General features: G+C 39.9%; 1 long non-coding RNA gene across 4 annotated transcripts; it reads right to left on the bottom strand.

Moving 5' to 3' along the window:
- Nucleotides 1-811: 811 nt before the first annotated feature.
- LOC129639051 (uncharacterized) lies at nucleotides 812-14,754 on the bottom strand. Of its 4 annotated transcripts, none has more exons than XR_008708140.1 (4): nucleotides 14,590-14,754; nucleotides 14,150-14,312; nucleotides 10,010-10,092; nucleotides 812-1,570 (listed from the first exon to the last, which is right to left on the bottom strand). It is a non-coding gene; the product is annotated as an uncharacterized LOC129639051 (long non-coding RNA). The 4 variants fall into 4 exon arrangements; XR_008708141.1 differs by having other exon boundaries at nucleotides 14,192-14,312; XR_008708142.1 differs by lacking the exon at nucleotides 812-1,570 and adding an exon at nucleotides 6,334-6,546.
- Nucleotides 14,755-19,928: the final 5,174 nt, after the last annotated feature.

The following is a 19,928-nucleotide window of genomic DNA, read 5'->3' as shown; positions in this document are numbered from 1 at the left end:
TTCTAAAGAAGTGATTAACTGGTGGAATTCATTCTTACTGAGATCAAGAAGGAGTAAAGAATTTGAAGTGAAGAGGCTTTTTTTTGGTTCCCTTCAATACACATCATCCAAGTGTTTAAAGCAAGCCTTGCTGAAACTAGAGGACGCTTAAGAGAATGAGACCTCATTTTTCGCACACCTAGGATAGGATATGAGCTTTCTTAAATATAGATACTTTTTTGATACAATAGCTGATATAGTTAAGTATTTTCAAATTATGCCTTGCCCAAGGCATTCAAAATCATGCGAAAGAATTACAGTTGTATGTCAATAGCTTTGAAAATATGCATGATTGGAATAGTTTTCAAAGAAAACAAAAATTATTAACTCTGACCCAAGTACAGTTAAAAAGACTAAGTAGACCATAAAAATATTTTTTAAATCATCAAAATTCTCCCTTGCCCTGCACAAGCCATTATGCCAGCTAGTTCTATGGAACAGTACTATGTACTGTTATATAGTACTATGTACTATATATATATTTTTTAAAAAGGTTATTTGTGTTCTACTTAAACTGTCCTGAAGCTAAGAAAAAGATAAAAGTCCAAATTTATTTCTAAGAAACTAAGGTGACATGCTAATCAGATAAGGACAGCTCTATCCTCGAAAGAAAATTATTGACCAGTCTCATTAATGAATATATTGCCAACATTAGTAAACTGGATATTAAAAATCATGCAAAAGAATTCATGATTAAAGAATTCACTTTAAAATATTAAAGTATATTCTAAAATAATAATATATCACACATGATAAATATAAGGATAGTTCAACATGAGGATACAATTTACACATGAAGGAGAAAAAAGCCATATGATAATTTTAATAGGTCTATGTGTTAAAATTAAACAGAAATTCAGGATAAGATTATTAGTAAGCAATGAATAAAAAAATATCTCTTTAACTAGAGCAAACATATTTATCAGGGACAAAGAACAAATTTCTTACCAAATAATAAAATAGAGACATTTCCATTAAAACAGTATCAAGACAATGATCCCTACCATCAAACAATTCTTCAGTATCTTCCTGGGCAATAACACTCATTCAGTTATAAAAATCACTCTTGAAAAGAAACATCACTTTTAGTCAAGCAAATGGATTGTTGAGCCTTCCTTAGTCATATTTTATCCTCAAAAATTTTTACCAAATAATTTCTTAACTATATTGCTTGATAACTAAAGAGAAATTATCTTTCACCTTTGATAGACACACAATGTCATTGCCCTATGTGATTTTCCAGATGTTTTTCTGAAATTGCGCTGACACTTGGTTCTAGCTTGTCCTGACATGTAGACTGTGATTATCTTCTATTTGTCAAAGAAATCTACCATCAGAGAGTTGAAAAACCTATCCTCACACTCTCCTATTGCTTTCTACCTCCTATAGTTTCAGAAATAGCAATATACCCCGTGTTACAAAGCAGGTTTTATCTTTGATCCATCACTCTGAATTGTAGTGGCTCTGATTTAGAAGCAAAGTTACTAGTCCAGCTGCAACAGGGAACCAGTTTAGCACATCACGATTCATCCTGAACAGAAGAAATAAAGACATAACAGTGAAAAATTAACAGAACAAACACATTAGGCTCAACATTTACATGAGTAATGTCTATAGAATTCTAATTGGAAGCATATTAATGAGGAGTGTTGAATATATAAAACTTGGAGTGAAAAAGCTATTTTTAGAACTTTGCTTTTCTTTAAATGTCACTCTTTTATATATATTTTATATTCTTCCTTCATTCTATGAATCACAGTATATTAGAGAAGAAGATGGCTTTATTTCAAGTGCTTTGTGTTTGTATTGATGTCAACAGGCTGCTTTCTTAGGCTAGTGAAGCATGTGTAATTAGGAGGGACAGTGGCATTTGTAAACCAGGATGACAAGGTGGAGGGGGATCACTGTAGTTTTCCTATCTAATGACACTGAGAAAATATCAATAAGGGTGAATATACTTTGTTTTACCTTGAGGCCTTACATTTAATTTCAGGAAAGAAGACAAAAATCATAATGCCCTTGAGCAGGAAAAAGAAAGGTTATAATCTCCTGAAAGCTTGCGCAAAACAAACCATTCATACTCTCAAAGTATGTGAATCTGAACTCGCTTTTTGGTTGTTTTTTTTTTACTTTTTCTTTTGAGATAATTATAGATACACTTGCAGTTTTAGGGAATGATATAGAGATATCCTAGGAACATTTTATTCAGTCTTACTCAATAATATCTTTAAAAACCAAAATTTCTCCCAAAAAGCCAGGAGAAATATCAATAACCTCAGATATACTGGTGACACCACCCTTATGGCAAAAAGTGAAGAGGAACTAAAGAGCCTCCTGATGAAGGTGAAAGAAAAGAGTGAAAAAGCTGGCTTAAAATTCAACATTCAAAAAACAAAGATCATCATTTCATGGCAAATAGATGGGGAAACAATGGAAACAGTGACAGACTTTATTTTCTTGGGCTCCAAAATCACTGTGGACAGTGACTGCAGCCATGGAATTAAAAATACGTTTGCTCTTTGGAAGAAAAGCTATGACCAACCTAGACAGCATATTAAAAAGCAGAGACATTACTTTGCCGATAAAGGTCTGTATAGTCAAAGCTATGGTTTTTCCAGTAGTCATGTATGGATATGAGAGTTGGGCCATAAAGAAAGCTGAGTGCAGAGATTTGATGCTTTTGAAGTGTGGTGCTGGAGAAGACTCTTGAGAGTCCCTTAGACTGCAAGGAGGTCAAACCTGTCAATCCTAAAGGAATTCAACCCTGAATATTCATTGGAAGAACTGATGCTGAAGCTGAAGCTCCAATACTTTGGCCACCTGATACGAAGAGCTGACTCATTAGAAAACACCCTGATGCTGGAAAAGATTGAAGGCAGGAGGAGAAGGGGACAACAGAGGATGAGATGGTTGGATGGCATCACCGACTCGATGGACATGAGTTTGAGTAAGCTCCGGAAGATGGTGAAGGACAGGGAAGCCTGTTGTGCTGCAGCCCAGGGGGTCGCAAAGAGTCAGACATGACTGAGCGACTGAACAATAACAACAAAAGCCAAATATAATATCACAACCAGGCTAGTTCCCTTTACTTGTGCTCATTGGTGTGTGTGTGTGTGTGTGTGTGTGTGTGTGTGTGTATTTAGTTCCGTTCAAATTTATCACATGGGTAGGTTTGTCTAGCTACCACTGTAGTCAGCATCCTGAATAGTTCTGTCCCCACAAGAATCCTCTGTGTTGCCCTATTCAAAGTGCATCGACCTTCTACCTGCTCCCTGTCTTGTTTCCCTGTCTTTAACACCTGGCAATCACTAATCTATTCTCCACTTTTACATTCCATTTCTATAACATGTCAAGAATGATAAATGGAATCCTACAGCATTTAGCCTTTGGGGATTTGCTTTTTACACTCAGCATAATTCTCAGGACATGCGCCCGAGTTGTTGCATGTATGCATAGTCTCTTATTTTTACTGCTAAGTAATATTCTATGGTATGGATGTGCGAGGGTGACAGGTAGGAAGGCCACAGGTCCCCAAGGGGCAGGAGGAAGTAAACTTGAAGTGGCAGATTTTTTTTTTTTCCTGGTCTACTCAAAATTAAAAGAAGCTTCTTTTAATTCTGTGTTGAAGGCACCTGGTTCTGCCTTGAACTAACCAATGCACTTTTCTTATGGAAATGTTTTTCTTAACCTTTGTTAATGAAACTATGTATTTGCTTTGGAATCTGCCTTTCTTCAAAATAGTTCTGCCTAAGACTATTTTCTTTTCTCAAACCTTGGGCTGATAATGACTCAACACACCAGTACTCATGTGAATTATTTTATGGCCGTGGGTGACACACCTTTCGCCGTCCTATCTCAAAAATGTATATTGTGGGAGAGGGGCCTGGAGAAACTCCCTCAGCCTTGAGGCATTTCTTTTATCTGATTAGAAGCTCTCTAACCACATAAAATGCCTTGCTAAAAACTAGCGACTGGGCATTCTTTCTGCCCTCTTCTGATACCTATCCTATGTCAGAAGCTTTCTCTGTCTCCCTTATACTTTAATAAAATTCTGTTACACAGAAAGCTCCAGTGGTCAAGCCTGGTCTCTGGCCCCGGGTGGAAATCCTCTCCTCCAGAGATCATGAATCCCAGCGTAGCACACGGCTTCGCAGCAGCAAACTTTCAGAAGTTTGTTTTACCATTCACACATTGAAGGACATCTGTGTTATTTCCAGTTTGGGGTTATTATGAATAGAGCTTCTTTGAATATTTGTGCCCAGGTTATGTAGGAACATACATTTTCATTTCTCTTGATTAAATGCCCAAGAATGCAATTGCTGAGTCTTATGATGATTACAGGTAGAGTTGTACAAGAAACCATCAAACTGTTTCCCTGAATGACGATACCATTCATACATTCCCACCAGCAGTGCATGAGTGATCCTCTTGTGTCTCCACATCCTTGCCAGCACTCGACGTGTCACTATACTTTATTTCAGCCAGTCTAATTGGTGTGGAGTGTATTTTTCATCCAGGGCTTCTCATCCTCAGCACTACTGGCATGTTAGATGGGGTAATTCGTTGGTGTTGGGTAGAGGGAAGGGTCGGAGAAGGCAATGGCACCCCACTCTTGCCTGGAAAATCCCATGGATGGAGGAGCCTGGTAGGCTGCAGTCCATGGGGTCGCTAAGAGTCAGACACGACTGAGCGACTTCACTTTTCACTTTCATGCATTGGAGAAGGAAATGGCAACCCACTCCAGTGTTCTTGCCTGGAGAATCCCAGGGACGGGGGAGCCTGGTGGGCCGCCGTCTATGGGGTTGCACAGAGTTGGACATGACTGAAGTGACTTAGCAGCAGCAGCAGCAGCAGGGGGAAGGGTTGTTCTATGTACTGTAGAATGTTTAGCCACATCCCTGTCCTCTGTTAGATGCCAGTAGCTCCTTGCCCCCATTGTGACAAGCAAAAATATCTTCAGATACTGCTAAATGTCCCCTTGGGGACAACATTTTTCCCTGTTAAGAATCACTGTTAAAGAAAGGATCACTAATCCATCATGACAGTCTAAGTAAAACAAGATCACTAATGCTCATTTATCTCCTCCAGGCTCTTTCCCTTTTTTGGATATTAAAAACTTTTCTTAGCACCTACTTCCCTCCTGTTTTCCAACCAAACTCCTCAACTCACTACCCAGACGCGTAAGACGATAAGCCTGCTCTAATGACTTACTAGACTAAGACCAAAGTGAAATTGCCTTCATATGATTTTAACTATTAAGTCTTGCCCAGACTATTAATTCTCAAATCGTCTGCAGTAGCTCTGAATGTGCCTGCTCCAGCTTGTTTATAAGATGCTAATCTCATGAAGGAGAAAATTCAGAACAATTAAGAGATGAGAAAGGAGAGAAAAATCTGGACAATAGGCTTTCTTAAAGGAGTGTTGAGGCAGATAAGAATGAATCCAGGTGAAAGCAGATAATGCTACAAGTTGGGAAAAGCTAGAATTCCAGTGGCTATACCTCCAGAGTTTTACCTCCAAGCATACAACTCTGCCTGTCACTTCAGGCATGTGTCAAACTCTAATTCCCTCACTTCTCAGTCTATTAAAATGCTTCTCATCTTCCAAAGGTCAGATCAAGTGTTGTCTCTTCTGTAATACCTTCTCCAATCCTCCTAGCTGAAACAAAATCATCTTTCCCCTGGATTCTGCCAACATTTATCTCCACCTTGATCACTTTGACCACACTTTGATATGTGTACATCTTTCTCCAAAGTGAGATGGCCAGCTTCTTGAATTTTATTTGACAGTGACTTAAAGATCAGAGCAAGAGTGCGTGTACAGCAGGTACAGTGGGCTACATAGAAGGCCAAAGGGGAAAGTATGGAGAAGCAACCAACAGCTGAAAGACAGTGGAAAAGGGGTGATTTCTAAATCTGCATCTATAGGGGGCTTAGATGCTAATCCCATCTTGGAATTTGAATCCCAGACTGCTGGACCCCACCCGTAGAAATTTTGATTTGGTGTCAGGAATGGGCCTGAGAATATGCATCTTTAACAACTTTTCAGGTGATGCTGATATTGGTAGTCCAGCAGCAACTTGGAGAACCACTGTCCAGGCTGGCTGTGTTGACGGCATGGGCTTACCATCAGGGGTCCAACACAGCGGGAGAGCTGTTGGGGGAAGGACTTATATACAGGACCAAACTGGGGAGCACCTCCTCTTTGCTCAGGCAAGGCTAGAATCTCCCCATGAGCATGGGCTCTGGACATCCTTTAATGACTTTAAACAAACATTCAATGAGATTCGTATTCATCTTTGTATTTCTGAAATGCTTTGCATGAGTAAGTGGAGGACACTCAAGAAATGCTAATTAAATTTTTTTAAAAGGCAGATAGATGAACTTAATATCCTTTTAATCCTTGCGTGTTCCTAAAACAGGGAAGTTAGTTGCCCAGTAAAGGTTTGTTGGTCTTGCTGCTGCTGCCATAATATCCTTCTCAATCTGATACCAAACAAGGTGCTATCTATGGAAGACAGAGAATGAGGAAATAGTGGAATGAATAATCAGCTTTGAGGCACTAAAGGTCTATAAAGGTAATCTATGCTGCAGATATTTCCCATGCGCTATTTATCTAAGTAGAATCTTAATAAATATGCATAAATAGGTAGATGGATGGATGGATGGACAGATATGTAGACAGAGAGATATACCCACTCCCCCTTCATGGGTCCTGTGACAGGCAAACTTCTAAGATGGCCCCAAGGATTGCCACCTCTTGGTATTCACGCCCATGTATAACCCATCTCCTTTGAGTATGCCTGGACCACCATAGCAAGTTGTTTAAAATTTGAATACAAAAAAGTAATAAGATGTTATATTTCCAATTGAAAATAGCAAAACTTACAAACCACTGTGACTTCCTACCTTCTGACTTGTTCTCTCTCTCTCTCGCCTTTTCACGTGCTCATACTAGTAAATCCAGATGTGATATTCCCTCCACAGAGATGCCCTATGGAGAGGCCACTTGGCAAGGAACTGAGGGAAGCCTGACCACAGACTATGAGGAACTGAGGCCCCAGGCCAACATGGGTCCAGCAACTGCATAAGTGAGGTAGGAAGCAAATCCTTCCAAGTTAGCCTTGAGAGGACCGTGGCCTTCTCAGAAACCCTGCTATGGGGGCCCAGTTATGCCATATAAGGATTCCTGATCCACAGAAGTGATGTGGTGATAAATGTGTACTATTTTAAGCTACCAAAATAGTAATTTGGGGGTAATTTGTGATGCAGCAATAGATAATGAATGCAGATTCTTTTCTAAGAATGCCAAATAATTAGTATCTCCTGCATATCATCAAAGAAGTAGTGTGTGTATATATATATACGTGTGTGTGAGAGAGAGAGAGAAAGGGAGGGAGCAAAGGAGGGAAGAGATCAGGCAGGATTCCAAAGAGATTTTTGATCCCCCCCCCATGGGGCATAGTCTTATTTCCTATCACAAGAGATTTGTTGCCAATCTGATCCCTTAAAAAAGTAAACACCAAAATTGCTAGGATTAATTAAGGTTGTCATTGTCACTATTTTTCAAATTTTCCAGTCCTAATCGGGCCATCCCTCTCACATTACTCATGAGTAATTGACAGAACTGTATTATTTGTAATTATTTTTAGTCTTACTCTTGCTGACTCACATTTCAAGCTCCACTCATATCTTTTTGGAGACTTAACTAAGTCTCAAGAAGAATGTGGCTTTACCCCAGCTGTGGCTAAAGTCTCAAATACTCCAACCATACATAAATACTTTTACACATCCAGAATGACAGACAGCATTCACTGAGTTATCCATTTAATTTTTGACTAATGTTAATTTACTGCCTACTAGGAGCAATGTGCTAGGAACAGTAATGGGAAGGTGACCATATGTCATGCATTCATGATGCATATATGACCATAATGTATTCATGCTCCCTTTGAAGTTTACAGTAACCATTGCACATACCCCCACCCCATGGTGATTTCTTTGTAGCAGTATCTTGTATAGCAAATATGGCGAGAACATGACCATTTGTGAAATACCCGTGGTGAAAATGTTGATTCTCAGGAATAAACGAGAAGTCTGTCATTGGCATGTACTTTGACCAGCCTTTAAAAATGAAACACCAGCAATGTGCCCCTTTAGCTATTGCTTGCATGGCACCTGATTTGAGATTTGAAACTCTGGCTGGCTCTTTCCCATAGTACCACCCTGAGGGCTAAGGGAAGATCACAGGGGCCTCTCTGTCAGGATAAATCCCAGCAAGGCAGACACAAGTGTGTGTCTGACATGGATTCATCTCTGCTTACACAGCCAGCAGGTAGCACAATGGCAATTCATAACATCCCATGACCCTCAGCGTTCCCAGAGATCAAGGGAAGTAAACAAGAGACAGAATATGCTCTTGAGGCACATTGCTTATAAGTGAAAAGCAATATATAAGTATTAAAATAAATCCGTAAGAGGCAATTTGGCAATGCATGTGAAAAGACTTAATTTGTAGTTTGCATATCTTTTGATCTAGCAAATCTACTTCTAGGAATTTATCCTAAAGGGGGAAGAAATCACAGGGCTTTGAAAATCTAGTTACATGGGTACTTGCTAAAATTACCTTCATGAGGGAAGAAATTGGAAACAGCTTAAATATGCACCAAGTATGAACTGAGTAAATGAATTATTATATAATTCACAATGGAATGTAATTCAGCCCCTGAAATAATACTGTGAAAGAATAATTTAAAAGAATATAAAAGGAAAATGTTCATGTTCATTATATATTATAAAGTGAAAAAGTAGGCTAATAAATGACATGTACAATATTATGTTTAAAAATGTGTGTGGATACATCTGTGTATCATGTATGTGTATCCATACATACAGAGAGAGAGAAGGAGATTTTAATAGTGGTTCTTTTTAGGTGTTGAGCTTATGGATAATTTCAATATTATTATTTAACTATGGTCTATTTTTATAATGAGTATATATTATTGAAATTAAGGACAATTCAAATTATATTAATGTTATTTGACTGTTATCTATATTTTCAACAATGACCATACATTGTTTAGAAAACATTAAATTATTATTAGAAAAAGGGATCGATTAACTAAGTGTACACTAAAGGGATTCTTAAACCAAATCTTGAGGTTTTAGGTACATAAAAAAGGGAATATATGTAGGCATCTTAATTCTATGTTCTGCCCAGAGACTTGGCTATCACTCAAAGGCAATAGAAAGTTAAACGGTTCCAAACGTCACTAACTGTCAGATAACAACTCTAGATCCTGTTAGCTTCTGTCATTGGGACTTTCCTTTTGCCAATGACTGAATCAAAAGGAACTCGTCTTGGGATTTCGGGAGACAAAGGAAATGGTCTTTCAAGGAGGAAGGAGAGAGGACAATCCCTTAGGTAAAGACAAAACAAATGCCAGCTGAGGAAGACATATATGTGAGGCTGCTACTAAGGAGAGGTAGGTCCTCAAAGGCAGTTCAGACATAGATGCTTTCTGTTCAAGGACAGTGACGGGGGAGGGGGTTCCTTTCCTTTAAAAAAAAAAATCTCAATAGGCAAATAATTCAAAGAAACTGAAATTGTAGAAGATGTAAATGTAATAGGTGTAGGAAACACTTGGTCTCTTCCTGAGATCCAGCAAAACCTGGTATTTACCAGGCAACTGATTTTTATTTTAAATCAAAATAATACTTCACATTTAAGCAATTTCCCCCTCTGAAAATTTTTCCATTTCTTTGAGTAAAAAGAAAGCTTTCCAACCAGAGTTCAGTAGAAAAATACCTAAAATATCTAAACAGACAAGAAACATCTAATTTAACAAATGCTTTGACTCTATTAGGTTGCCTCTTCCTAGGAGACACAAAACAACCCAAAAAGATATACACTCACTAAGTGTGCAGATAAATAATCTACCCATTTACTCATTTAACATGAATTTACTTACCATCCACTGTTAAGTGTCCAGGATAAAAAATAAATAAAGACCAGTGCTGCCCTACAGGAATTGCCTTCTGTTGTTCCAGAGCACTGGAAGAGAATAGGTAGAGCCGTTGAGAAAGAAGACTTGTTAAAGTAAAGCAGATAAGGAAATCCTGTTTTCAACACAATGTATTAAATGCTTTAATAGATTAATGCACAGCATGAATGCTATGGAAGACCAGGGCACAGCTATGTTTAAAATACCCAACAGAAGGAGGCATTAGTGAGGCTTCCAGAGGAAGAAAGACTTGCTGAATCTTGAAAGGATGGAAAATTAACCCAAGAGATGAGTGGGGCATACTTCTAAGGGCTCACTAGCCAGGATCATTAGCTAGATTTGGAAGCTGTAAATGATATGGCAGTAAAAATGGGCAGAAGTCAATAATATTAGGAGATAGGCTCAGCTGTTCTAACAATGACATCAAAACATCAGTGGCTTTAACATGATAGACATTCATTTTCCCTCTTGTAACTCAAGTCATAAATCATCCAGGGAGATAAGACAGATTTACAGTGTGGGATACCCAACCCATGGCTTCCATCTCGTGATCTGAATGGCCACTCCAACTCCCACCAGCATGTCTGTATTCCAGGAGGAATGTAGAAGGCATGCTCCTTTCCTTTAAAGTGAATGAACCAGATATTTCACTCATCACTTCTGCTCATACCCTTTTGGCCAGCACCAAGTAATATGACTGCAAGAGAGAATGGAAATGCAGTCTTTATCTGATCAGTCATGTGCACAGCAAAAACTCAGGGATATTATTCAGTTCAGTTCAGTTCAGTTGCTCAGTCGTGTCCGACCCTTTGCGACCCCGTGAATCGCAGCACACCAGGCCTCCGTGTCCATCACCAACTCCCGGAGCTCACTCAGACTCACATCCATCGAGTCAGTGATGCCATCCAGCCATCTCATCCTCTGTCGTCCCCTTCTCCTCCTGCCCCCAATCCCTCCCAGTATCAGAGTCTTCTCTAATGAGTCAACTCTTCGCATGAGGTGGCCAAAGTAAAAGCATCAATTCTTCAGCGCTCAGCCTTCTTCACAGTCCAACTCTCACATCCATACATGACCACAGGAAAAACCATAGCCTTGACTAGCCGGACCTTTGTTGGCAAAGTAATGTCTCTGCTTTTGAATATGCTATCTAGGTTAGTCATAACTTTCCTTCCAAGGAGTAAGCATCTTTTAATTTCATCGCTGCAGTCACTGCAGGGATATTATTACTAAAGTTCAAAGGGGAGAATGGATAGTGGGGGAATTAGCAGTTTCAGACACAGTTATCCAGTTGGTAAACGAGTTGGATTGTGGGATCTGGCTGGAAAGTAGGAGGAATGGCATTATAACGTTTATATTTTTGAAAAATCACTTAAGGTATGGAATTTGGATTTGAGGGGATCAAGTCAGGAATTATGGAGATTAGGAGGCAAGTGTAATAGACAGATGAAAAATGAGGGAAGCCTGAACTCTGAAAAGAAGTGGTCTGATTTGAGGGAATCTTAGGAGCAATAATCCAAAGCACCTGGGGATTGATTGAGTACAAGGAGTGACTGAAAGAAGGAAATAATCGTCAAGAATGTTTCCTAGACTTCTGCCTGGAGATTTGGATGGACCATTCTCAGAGACTGGGGAGAGTAGGGAGGGAGTCAGTTTGGTCAGCTTGGAGGTGTGGTGAACTGACGTTGTAAGAATGGACAAGACTAATACAGTGAATTCTGGACTCATAAGAGAGCGTGTTACTCTCTTGTGAAGCGTGGCCTGGATAAGTATGACAAAGGAATTCTTAGGGCAGCATAAACATACCTGTTAATTTCTGTTGTTTCACTGAAACAGAATTTGATTATATGTTGGCAGTTAACAAGCTAATATGGTCTAAGAACTTGTACAATTTCCCAACTGTGGTGTATGAAGTTATTGGGGTTTTTTTTTAAGATTTATTTATTTATTGGCTGTACTGTGTCTTTGTTGTTTCGTGTGGACTTTCTCTAGTTACACCGAGCGGGGGCTACTCTTCACTGTGGGCTTCTCATCGCAGTGGCTTCTCTTGTTGCAGAGCACAGGCTTTAGGGCACGTGGGCTTCAGCAGTTGCAGCTCCCAGGCTCTAGAGCTCAGGCTTTGTAGTTGTGGTGCACACACAACTACAGGAGTTTAGTTGCTCCTCGGCATGTGGGATCTTCCTGGACCAGGGATCAAACCAGTGTCCCCTTGCATTGCAAGGTGGATTCTTAACCACTGAACCACCAGGGAAGCCCTGAAGTTATTATTAAAAATTATTTACTGACCCCTTCTCCACTTTTGTGGGTGGATTGCACTTGCCCATCCCTTGACTAGGGGTTTGTCCATTTACTTGCGTTAGATGGTGGGATGTCAGAAGACATGAGACCTAAAAACACTTGAGAGGCTGGGCTCTCTCAATTGCATCTCTGCTATCACCATGAGAAGAACTTACTATCTCCTTGTTCCTGGGAAGAAAATAAGCCACACAGAGCACAATCTCCCCATTCTAGTCCTTCCCAGATCAGTCATCCCGAAGTTCATCTTCAAACTTGTGTGCTTATTGCTGTATGCATCTGAGATTTTATGGTTGTTTGTTATGCAGCAGTATTGTGATCATAGTTACTGATACATCAATTAAAAATATTTCCTGATATTATGCGTACAATTTCAAACATAACTAATATTTCTTAAATGAGAAACTTATCACAGTTTTATATTGTGTTACTGTGTGATATGTGAGTTTTGATTGGAGAGAATTAATACAGAGTTTAGTTGAGATGAATGCCCAGACACCTTAAAGAAATTCATGAAATTCCTGGGCTTTGGGTGGTAGGAAAGGAGAGAGAAGACAAAAAGAGAGAGAGTAGGAATGAAACATATTTACCCTCCTCACATATTTTTTTCAGGATATATCTGGCATTCAACTAAGTGTTTGGTTTAGCAGAGGAGGGGGTAGACAGATCTTTTTAAACTTTAATCCTGCTCCTATATACTATATATAATATATTCATGGATTAGAAGACTCAATACTGTAAAGGCAGTAGTTATCTCCAAATGCATGCAAAGATTTGATGCCATTTCAGTCATTGTGAAAATCCACAAACCGACTATAACATTTATAGTTATAAATGCAAAGGCCAGGATATCTGTGGCAATTATTTTTTCATAATTTTATTTATTTGTGGCTGTGCTGGGTCTTCTGTGGTGGCTTCTCTTGTTTCATAGTGTGGGCTCTAGGGCTCATGGGCTCAGTAGTTGTGGCCCAAAGGCTTAATTGCTCCACAGCATATGGAATCTTCCCAGACCAGGGATTGAACCCATGTCTCCCGTGTTAGCAGGCAGACTCTCCACTGGGGAGCCACCAGGGAAGCCCTGTGGCAATCTTAAAGAAATACAGAGCTGGAAAACATTGCCAGATGTCAAGATTTGTTATATAGCTAAAGGGATGAAGCCCATGTGCTGTTGGTGCAGAGAAAGACAAATAGACCTTTTGGACCAAAATAGAGAGTCGAAAAACAGACCCATCCATATACAGTCACATGATTTATGACAAAGTTGACTCTGCTATGCAATGGGAGAAAGGATATTGTCGATAAGTGGTCCTGGATTATTTAAATACCCAAATGGAAAAAACAGTGAATCTTAATCACTATCCCACATCATCCCCCAAATTAATTTCAGACAGAAGATAGATGTAAATGTAAAAGTAGAGGAATGAAGAAAATATAGGATACTATTTTCCTGACTTATGAATAGGCAAAAAGTTCTTGTATAGGATCATAAACAAAATGAATGACAATTTGGATTATAATTCTAATCATCCAATTTTGAGGTGACTCTACCAGTACCATTTCCAGGGTGAAATGTGAACCGGAAGGCATTACTTCATTTATGGAATAGTCACTTAAATGTATTATTGCCACTTCAGGCCTCACTGTATAATATCCCCAATCTCTGATAGACAAGATAAAAACTTTCCTTACTAGTGATACGGATGGTGAGTATGAAATGAATGAGTGTCCTTTCTAATATCAGATATTATTCACTGGTATGAGGGAGCAATCCTAAAGAACTCATTTTTTTTCCTTCTCTAATATTAGTATGCTCACCACAGAGAGACATCACAGAGCAAAGAAATAATGCCTCCTAACCCCTGGAGTATTGCATTAAAGGCCCGTGTGAATAGCAGACTTCCTTAGTGCGTTGTGAGGGTCTGCAGATCACTGACTACTTGACTGACTGGTGGTGGCAAATTCCAAGTGTTGGATCAATCTGAAATGAAAAGAAAACATCACACATGACGATCTGAGTCAAGGGGAAAGAAGATTAAACCTGTATAAGCAATACTTAAGAGCATCCATCAGATACAAGAAGGTAAACATATTCAGTTTCAGGCATTTCAAGAGCTGAGAGGTTCTTTGGAAAGGGAGACTCAAAAGATTAACTGCCAAAGAAGCATGGAAATGAGCCCAGGAGAGAACAGCTAGCGCGGGAGCCCAGTGCTCTCTGGGCTCTGTGATGTTCCCAACAGGCAGGGCACAGACCTCACCTGAAGTGGCCCAGAGGCTGCCAGAAAAGGCTGCGCCTGAGTAAATGCAACGGTGAGCTATTTTTTCCCCTGCAGATGTGTGTCACGATGGATCTGTAGTCCCAACGGGGGGAGTCAGAGCATCAGCGCTGAAGTCATTCCATAGCAAGACGTCAGCACACCCCACACGCATGCTCACTGGCGTCACACAGCCGACCTTGATGATTCCAAATGAGGCCTGGCAGAATCCACAAGTTCTGATTGCAAAGGGTGTATGCGTGTGTGTTTCTATCACTTACAATGGGACAGGAGGTGTTTTACAGACGACTGCATGGCGGTACTCAGACACAACAGTATTTTTTTTTACTGAAATATGGTTGGTTTACAGTGCTGTGTTCATTTCTGCTGTACAGCCAAATGTTTCAGTCATACATGTATGCACATTCTTTTTTATATTCTTTTCTTTTGTGATTTATTATAGGATATGGAATATAGTTCCCTGTGCTATACAGTAGGACCTTATTGTTTATCCACCCTATATATAATAGTTTACAGCGTCTCACCGCAGACTCTCACTCCGTTCCTCCCCCAGCCCCTCCAGCTCGGCAACCACAAGTTTGTCCTCGATGACTGCAGACGTTTCAGTACTGAGCCGCATAACTAAAAGCTACCTATCAACGATGCTCTTTTATTTCCATGGGAAAAGAAAGAGACATAGACCTCCCAGGAGAGAAAGCAATGTATATTATCCACATTAAAGAAATATTGTCAAGAGGTCATTTTTAAAACATCATTCCTCCCTCGCCTGCCCCAATTAAGCTGCTACAGTGACATGTACCACCAAACAGTAGCTTCTCCCCCGTCCATTTAACCTGCTCAGATCTTGGGTTAAATTAGTTAACCTCTTCTGGATTTCTTTACCTGAAAAATTAAAATATAAAGTATTTGTTAATTGCCTGCCTCAAGGTCTCCCCCCAAATTAAGAACCTATGAACATTTAAACTTGGCCGATGGCTTTCTGTTCTGCCAACTCACTGTATTATGCAATAACGTGCTAATGCTCAAATGTACTTAACCTTGGCAAAGACTAATTGAGGGACTTAAATGACTTCAGGTTTTATTTTAAAAGTGCACAAGTGCAAAATATTTACAACCTTTTCTGAGAGAGCCTTGGTGATTTATTTCTGTATAGCAGAACCAAAAGAAATTTCATTAAAAAAGGAACTGCTTCTTAATCAGAAAATGACTTTTCTTTTTAATAAAAAAAAATCAGCCTCTCATAGGAGACTCATGCATAAGTGGCTATGTGTTAAATACACTAAATAGAGGATGAATAATATATTTAGAGATTTTAGCACAATTAAGAGGACCTCCCATTGCCTTTAAACAGTTCCCACAACTCAAATCCCAAATGGACTCAGAAATAGAAGACAGTTTGTCAGTTCTGAAATATTGTGTAATATGGATAATCTTGAGAAACAGAGACTCTGTGAAGCTAACATGTCAATCTGTGTGTCTAGAAGACAACCCTGCAATAGATTTAGCAAAACACGTTAAGATTCTGGCATTGCTAGTTCTAAAAAGATGTGAGCAGAACGTGGCTTTTTGTTTTGTCTGATCGGGGTAAGTTACAGTGGTCATCAGCCTTCCAATCTCTCCCTGCAGTCACTGTCTCTGTCCTGCTTCTTCTCTTGATCAAATGGAGTTGGCTCCATTCTGATGGGCCATGGAGATTAATTCCAGATATGTGCAGAATCCACCTGGCAAACCCGATAAAGGCAGCTTCCAAGAGTAGAAACAGAACAAAGGCATGAATAATAACACAGGGGATTTACAAAGGACAAAAATATGGGTCACCATTTGAAAGTGACAGTAGTTACTGAAGTAAATGTCAAAACTCTTGAAAGAAACAAGAGGAAGACAAGTCATGAATATTTAAAGTTGAAACATGCCATTTCTATTGATGTGCTATTTAGAAAGAGATCCTTCTTCTTATATTAGCTCAGGTAGTGTTTTTTGGAAGTGGTATACAGCCTATCTATCTTTATAATGGGCAAACTGACTCATAAATGATACAAAGTCCACACACATTTTATCCAGTCCCTTAGTGCCTTACTACACAAAAGGCTAGCAGCCTTGGCCCCAGCTGGGAGCTTGCTAGAAATGCAGAATCTCGTATCCCATCACAGACCTACTGATTCAGAACCTGCATCTTAACAAGATCCCCAGGTGGTTTGTGCGTGGTAAAGATTGAAATGCCCAGTCTCAGAACATTTTGAAATGGCATCTTTTCAGTGATGCGTTGTTCCAGGCTTCTGCATTTAGAATACCTTAGTGGACAGTAAAAGGGTTGCAGTTGCCTCAGAGAATAAAAGGATAAATAATTTGCTAACCTACCTGGTCTGGTCATGAATAGGTTCCTAACTGTCCAAACGTGGTAATTGAGAGAGAACCCCTAAAGAATATGTAATCCCATAGAGGTTCACAGATAGCTTTCAAGAAGAAAAAGCTGCCAACTATTAATGCATTAAGGATAAAATTCCTGCTACATAAAAACAGTCCTTTATCTCATTTTCTTAAAACATTAGTGTAACATTTTCTTAAAAGAAATTTAGATTCCAAGTACTGATGGAAGGTTATCAAAATATTTATGACCTCAAACAGCAGACCAAATCAAAACAGTACCGAGAAAAGTAGTGTGCCCAGAATCATCAACTATTTGACCTGGCAATCACTTTAGAAATCAACTAGCACACCACTACCCTATTTTGACCATGCAGAAAATAATTTCCCACATGGTGAAATGACATGTTCAGGACTTCACAAATAATTGATGACAGAGCCAGAATTGCAGGTCCAGTCTTATGAATCAAATCAGGGCTGTTTCTCTGCTCAACATGCATGGATGTGATCTGCATGATGACTGAGTCCTGCAAGTGGAAAAAAAGCCCATTTTTCTTTCTCCAGTCACATCACCCAGGGCTTCAACAGTGCCTTTACCTGCTCATTTGGAAACAGTTATTTTTAAGTGAATTTCAAAAGCAGCGTCTAAAAATAAAAAAGGGGGTGTAGCCCTTAAAAAATAGAACTGTTTCAAAAGGAGCCAGGTGCCTGTTTGAATGGTTAATGGATAATCTTGAGCATCTGATTGAAGTTAGCGTTTATAACAATTATGTGTGCCAACGTAAGCTTCTTTGAAGAAAAGAAGAGGTGGTGTGAGTGAATTACTTTCTCAACTTGAGACCTGAAAAGTCACAATGAGTTCTGTGATTTTTCTCCTTGCTTTTGCCACATGGATAAGAGGACCCAAGGAAGTTAGAAGGACAGGCAAGTTCTCCTCCCTGAGCAGGGGAGAGTCTCTGTACAGAATGCTCAGCTAGCAGAGTGAGATGAGAAAACCAGTGCTGCTCCTCTGAGACCTCCAGAGGCCTGGGCTGGTCCCAGAAACACTGACTGTCACAAAAGGATCATGGTAAACTGCTTTTTTCAACTTCGATTAATTACTGTATTCAACTTTAGAAGACTCCTTAATTTAGGAGTTGGATTAAGCCATAGTTACATTTGGTGATAGATTTGGGTTTGCATTTATTTCCCTAATCACCAGTGAGTGTTTCATTAGTATGTCTCATTCCTTTAAAATATCTTATGTCCTTTACACGAGTAAATAAATGATGTGCTAGTTTATAATACCCCGTATCTTCCACAAGAGTGAGTCCTAATCACATCAGCCAGTCACTGTTTTTATCACTTCCATAAGGTTGCAAAGAGTCAGACACGGCTAAGCAAGAGAGCATAAAGGAATACGTAACTTCCTAAGCATTAGTCACTTAATTTTTTTGTATCAGGATATTAAAATGAAACTCTCTCTCAGTTTTGATTGAGAGACTGGAGAACAAAACAATCATTGGCAACAATTACCACATTCCAGACTGAGGAGCTTTACCATTTCTTCAGGACTTGGAACGGAGGGACCTGAAAACGTCCATGAGTTACCTTCTCACCCAGCACTCCTTGGGAACCAATACTTCACTTTTGCTTTGGTCTCCCACAAGTTAATCCATCGTTCCTGGAAATGGAATTTGCCAGCCAGCCCAGTTTTAACCAGGTGGAGTGATTTGATTCTATTGCTCTATGTAGGGAACCAAGCATCTATCTGATTTTGAGAAAATGCCACAATAGTCCTGAAATGAACTCTAGAGAACCACTGCCTTAATCTGATAGAATGAAACTCTGAGCATAGTTTGTCTGGTTATGTAACAAAGAGAGATATTTTACAGAGAATGTCTTCATGAAAAGTGAAAGTGAAGTCGCTCAGTTGTGTCCAACTCTTTGCGACCCCATGGACTGTAGTCTATCAGGCTCCTCCATCCACGGGATTTTCCAGGCAATAGTACTGGAGAATGTCTTCATAGCACTCCTGAAGTCACAGTGTTCTCTCCCACTTTCATCAAATGGACAAGGATTTGTGGTAGATTGTTAAATAATGGTTCCCAATTCATCATACCTCCCAGAGGTCTTGCCCTGTTTTGTCCTCTCCCTCTTGAACTCTGGACTTGGCCATGTGCCTCGCTTTGGCCATCAGAACATCAATACATGTGATTCAGGCAGAGATTTGATACACGCTTATGCAGTGAGTTTTGCTCTCCCGGAACCCTGAGACTGTGGTGGAGAAGCTGACATTGAAAGGCCACACGAAGAGAGAGGCCCAGCATCCAAGCAGAGTCGCCAGCTGACTGCAGTGAGCTCTAGTGAGAGCATAGAACTTCCCAGTCAACCCACAGAACCGTGAGGAGTAACACATCCTTCTGTTCTAACCCACTATATCTTGGGATTGCTTATATTGCAGAAATAGATAACTGAAACACAATCTAAGGAAATTGTTCACTGCTGCTGCTGCTGCTAAGTCGCTTCAGTCGTGTCCGACTCTGTGCGACCCCACAGACGGCAGCCCACCAGGCTCTGCCGTTCCTGGGATTATCCAGGCAAGAACACTGAAGTGGGTTGCCATTTCCTTCTCCATTGTTTACTACATCCATTCAAAAAAGCAACTAATCAGCAAATGCATGAAATATAAGTTCTAAAGTTGATCTTAGAGATGAAAAGTAAGATATCTAAACTTTGAGTAAATTTATGCCTCTGCATAATGGATTCAGGGCTTCCCAGGTGGCTCAGTAGTAAAGAATCTGCCTGCCAATGCAAGAGACACAAGATATGCAGGTTCAACCCCTGGGTTGGAAAGATCCTCTGGAGGAGGAAATGGCAACCCACTCCAGTATTCTTGCCTGGAGAATCCCATGGACAGAGGAGCCTAATGGGCTACAGTCCACAGGGTCCCAAAGAGTCGGACACGACTGAGTGAC

This window comes from Bubalus kerabau, chromosome X (genome assembly GCF_029407905.1).
Source record: "Bubalus kerabau isolate K-KA32 ecotype Philippines breed swamp buffalo chromosome X, PCC_UOA_SB_1v2, whole genome shotgun sequence".
Classification (NCBI taxonomy): domain Eukaryota; kingdom Metazoa; phylum Chordata; class Mammalia; order Artiodactyla; family Bovidae; genus Bubalus; species Bubalus kerabau.
This window is presented reverse-complemented; position numbering and strand designations above follow the sequence as displayed.